Raw genomic sequence first — 6,093 nt, 5'->3', positions numbered from 1 at the left:
CTTCCTCTCTCCTCTCTTCCTCTCTCCTCTCTTCCTCTCTCCTCTCTTCCTCTCCCCTCCCATACCCATCTTCCCCCTCTCTTACATCCACCTTCCCCTTCTCCCTCCTCGTCAACACCCCCTCATAAGCTCATCCCACCACACCCCAACACACTCCTACTCTACCTTCCCACTCCACCCCATCCAATTCCTTACACCCACCACCCACCCCTACCCACATACCCCACCCTACCCACAGACCCCTACCTCTACCCCACCCTCAGCCTAACCCACACTCCACCCATGCCTTCCCCACCTCCCAACACCCTTACATCACACCACACCAATACCCTCGCATCACACCACGCACACACTACAACTGACCAACTACTTTCTCCCTTTCTCCCTTCCCCATTTTCACACTACATACGTCAAGTTCACCAGCATTCTACCTCCCACACACAGCCCCTCGTTCCCGATCACCGTTTATTATCTCCCCCTTTCTTCGCTCTCCTGAAATAAGAATTTCTAACTTCCGGTCAGTCATTGTTATGATCGGCCATTATTATGATTGACCGTTGACTGAACACTATTCAATTTTTTTTCTCCGTGTTTTTCTCCTTGTCTCCGTATTCTTTCTGTTGAAGAGCGTAGCTCGAAACGTCAAAGACTTTCCGTATTCCCGAGCGTCATACTAATATATACTTTTGTTATTTACATCACCTGTCCTCGTCTGTTGTTATTATTTGTATATTCTCCCATATATATATATATATATATATATATATATATATATATATATATATATATATATATATATATATATATATATATATATATATATACATACATATGTACGTATATATGTATGTATATATATATATATATATAAATATATATGTACATATTTATATATCTATATATATATATGTATATATATACATACGTATGTATATATATATATATATATATATACATGCACACACACACATACACGCACACATACACACATATATGTTTGGGTACAATTGTGTATGTGTCTGAATGCGCCTTCTAGTTTGTGAGTAGGTTAATGTGTGGGTTTGCGTGGGGGGAGGGGAGTCTATGTTGGCCTTGCTATGTGTGCTTCCTGGTGTGTGCATGTGTGTGTGTGGAGGGCGGGATCGTATCTGCGACGACCACTACTACTACCATTACTAACACCACCACCACCACCACCACCACCACCACTATCACCACCACCAATACCACCACCACCAATACCACCACCACCACAACAACAACAACAACAACCACCACAACAACTACCACAAGCACCACCACCACTACTACTACTATTACTACTACTACTACTACTACTACTACTACTACTACTATACTACTACTACTATTACTACTACTACTACTACAATTAGTAGTATTGCTACAGTTACATCCACTACTACTACTACTACGAGTACGAATATAAATGTGTGCGAATGTGGGTCTGTGTGAGGAAAGCAAATGAAGTGGATACATCGTCAGAAAGTGACATTTAATGAGTTAAATGGCCATATAGAGATAATAAATACGACAACCACATCGAAATAGATGTTTTAACGCATGAACGTAACATCCCGTCAGAAATTAATTTAATTCCTTTAAAATTTAAACGATTTCTTCGGCAATTAAATGCACCGCTTGTTTTGGTTAACGTCTGTTGAATATTTTACACACAGACACATACACGAATACAAATACGCACAGAAAGACACACAAAGAAATACACAACGAATTATATATACATAGATACATACACAAACACACATACAAATATAAAAGCATGCATAAAAAAATACACACACAAACACGTCATCCAGTAAACATGCATACATCTGTTTTATATACAGGAGTATATGCGTGTGCATGCATATATATGTATGTATATACACATATATGAGTGCTTGTGTATGTATATAAATGTATATACATGTATACACATCTATATATATATATATATATATGTATATATATATATATATATATATGTATATATATATATATATATATATATATATATATATATATATATATATATATATATATATATATATATATATATATATATATATATATATATATACACCTGTATATGCATACATTTATCTTTCTGTGTAAGTCCTTATTTCCAATATATGCTATAATGCTATGTGTATTGTTACAGTTTGTTGAATTCGCATAGACATAAAGTCATGATACCGAATACCTGTTAAATAATCTGATGGAATACTCTTCGCAAATAACCCACATGAACTGACTTTGCACTATATATATATATATATATATATATATATATATATATATATATATATATATATATATATGTATGTATGTATGTATGTATGTATGTACACATATACATATATATATATACACATATATTTATATACATTTATAAATACATACACACACACACACACACCCATATATATATAATGAGGCAAATGGCATCTGAGTTTGCGATAATTGTTTCGTTAGAAATCCATATTTAATATAGTCATAATAGATTACCTCATACAGTATGTGGATTTCTAAAATTCATCTTTAAAACATAGTGAACGTGACTGTTGGCATATGTATATATACATACATACATATATATATATATATACACACACACACACATATATATATATATACACACACAGACACATACATACGCACACACACGTTCTGTTATCACACACACACGTTCTGTTATCACACACACACGTTCTGTTATCACACACACACTCGCAGACTTTCGCACGCGCACCGATAATCATCTCCCTTTTTCACTCTCCTATCTTAGAAAGAACTTTTCCCCCACCACCTCCTGCCGCGAGGTAGGTTCCTCTGGGACTCTCGATAGGAAGAGGTCCAGCTTTGATTTAAAAACTCCTACATCTACTTTGTGCAGATTCCTCAGGCTCTTTGGGAGAATATTAAAAAGCTGTGGCCCCTGAATCCCAAGCTGTTGCAGTAACTGGTCCTGAAGCGCGATGGCATTGCTGGGATCTTTGGCACTATGCCGTGTCGTCCCGTTCTGGCATTGGTGTAGCTTTCAATGCCAAAATTTGGCACAATTCCTTCCAGGATCTTCCAGATGTATATTACTGCATATCTCTCCCGCCTTCTCTCCGGGGAGTAGAGTCTTAGCTGTTTCAGCCTTTCCCAGTAGCTGAGCAGTTGCAAAGAGACAATCTTCTTTGTGAATCTCCTCTGGATTGCTTCAAGGTCTGCTGTTAATTTCACACTGCTGGGTGACCACAGCTGTGAGCAGTAATCCAATCTACATTTATAATGATTTAATTTGGGTAGCTAATTTTCTAGATATATCTTTAAACTAAAATACTGACTTGTGTGAATCAAACCATAAATCTAACAAAAACTTACGATATGTGAATAAAAAGTCTAATCATCCATGAACAATTATATATGTAACAATAAACAGCGTATCGTATAGGATTTTACAATTATGAGTGAACGATAGGGTATTAGTTTGTACTCAGAATATTATAACGTCGCACTACCAAGAGTTGGATATAACGAAATAATTAAATATATGCTTAATACTAGCGTGACGAATAATTATTACAGTAAGAGTATGAAACCATAGAGTGATAGGCAGAATAGAATAGGAAACAGAAGATAACCAGATGTGGCATTATAAACTCTACAGAAAAGACATACTTTAAGTTCTTGAGAAATACGAATAAAAGTATTACTTATAGAACTAGTGGCGAAATGAGGTAAATAGAAACGATATTAATGATCATATCTAGTGATCCACAAGTCCTGAGTGTATAAATCATAAAGACCACAATAATCACCCAAATAATAAGTCCAATAGGAGAACTAGATTATGGTATAATCTCTATTCAGACTAAACGTATCATCTAAAGTTGCGAGTGTTCTTTTATCTATATTAGATAAACAAATCGAATAAATGCCACAAAAGCTTTAGTAGACACCCGATGAAACTGTCATTTGGAATATCACAAAACTTAGAATATGATATTCATAAATTTAATAATAGAAAGTTTAATGAAGTAAATAATAATATCAGCAATTAGCTGGATACTAGTATAAATCGCTCAAATAATTATAATAGCAACAAGCAGAACAGTCTTAGTAGCTTATGTAACGGTAATATTAAAATATTAGCAACAATAATAATGATAGTAAATAATAGCTTCCAAACTACGTGGTTTCGATTTCAGTTTCACAGTGTGGTATATAGGTCAAGTGAGTTCCACTATGGCCCAGGGCCGACCAAATCCTTGTGAGTGGATTGTGTTAAACAGCAACTGAAAGAATCCCATCGTGTATGTGTGTGCGTGCTTGTATTTCTGTTTGTATTTGTTCCACTCTCACTGTTTGAGAACAGGTGTTGGTTTCGGTAACTTAGCGGTTCGATAAAAAATCCTATAGGAAATGTAGCAGGCTTTATAAAATAAATACTGGTTCAATTTGTTCAACTAAAACCCTTCAACGCGGGTCCCAAGCATGGCCGCCGCCCAACGACGAGAACGAGTAAAAAATAAATACTTATACATATATGTATACTATATATTTGTAGACACACTCACAAAGACAAACACACACACATACTTACACCTCTAACTTTCTCTTTCTGTCTCTCACCCTCTCACCCTCTCTCTCACTCACCCCCCCTCTCTCTCTCTCTCTCTCTCTCTCTCTCTATATATATATATATATATATATATATATAGAGAGAGAGAGAGAGAGAGAGAGAAAGAGACAGAGCGACAGAGAGAGATGAATATATATACACATATATAGATAGATTGTTTTGCCTGTGTTTGTATGTATGTATGTATTATTATTATATGTATGTATCCCTGTATTCAAGAGTGAATGCATGTATGTGTTACTCAGTTAATGTGCTTCCATAAAGCGACAGAGCCAGAGAGTCGAGGCAGCTGTTCCGCACCTCTCGTCTCCAACAAAATTCCGTTTTATGAGCCAGGAACGAAGGCTCTAATGTCACACTGGAAGTAAAACAATAACAAAAGACCACAATCCAAATAGCTTCCTTGATACACACAATTTTATTGAAGCAGTGATCAGTGACAACTTTCGTATCATTTTACACTAGAACTTCCAATTAGAGGGACGAACACCGGAAGTTTCTAGTTTTGGGAAGGGCCTGTCTGTCTGCCTGCCTGCCTGTCTGTCTGTCTGCCTGTTTGTCTTTTTGACTGTCTCGATAAGAGTGTCGGCCTTTCAATAAGATATAAGATCTCCGTCGCATATAGAACACAGAGAAGTTTCTATATACATATTTGCATGCTTTTTCTTCCCATGAGCAGCCCGCGAAAGTCTCCTCCCTATTGAGGATTATTGATTGTTGATTTTTTTGTTAGTCCTGTTTACACGCAAAACCCTCATAAAAAAAACACACACACACACACACATTCTTTGTTTTGTTCCGCACTGTCCATAATGCTTTTCTAGTGGTTAATAAGAAATCATTATTATTATTATTATTGAGAGCAGCGCGCAAACATCAAAGTGACACTGGGGCATTATTATTATTATCATTATTATTATTACTATTCGTAGTAGTAGTAGTAGTAGTAGTAGTAGTAGTAGTAGTAGTAGTACTGTTGGTGTTGGTGGTGGTGATAGTAGTAGTAGAAGTAGTAGTAGTGGTAGTAGTAGCAGTAGTAGTAGTGGTAGTAGTAGCAGTAGTAGTAGTAGTAGTTCAGGGTACCAGACACGCTGAACAACAGACTTCAATTATGAGACTCCTTCAACAGAACCGTCCTCAGCAATGACCGACGCCTATTTATTTAGACAGCGGCAGTAAAAGCTCATCAAAGACAAAACCCGGGGTCTTTTTTGTTTTGTCTTTTCATTAAAAAAATTGTTGGCTGCCCAACACTGAAACCCACCCATATGAACACCCACACCTCACCGACTTTTCCTTTTGTTTCACTGCTCTTTCTGTCTCTCTCTGTCTCTCTCTGTCTCTCTCTCTCTCTCTCTCTCTATATATATATATATATATATACATATACATATGTTTATATACATATATATGTGCATATACATATATACATACACACA

The sequence above is a fragment of the Octopus bimaculoides genome, chromosome 16 (assembly GCF_046866305.1).
Source record: "Octopus bimaculoides isolate indiv1 chromosome 16, ASM4686630v1, whole genome shotgun sequence".
Classification (NCBI taxonomy): Eukaryota; Metazoa; Mollusca; class Cephalopoda; order Octopoda; family Octopodidae; genus Octopus; species Octopus bimaculoides.
This window is presented reverse-complemented; position numbering follows the sequence as displayed.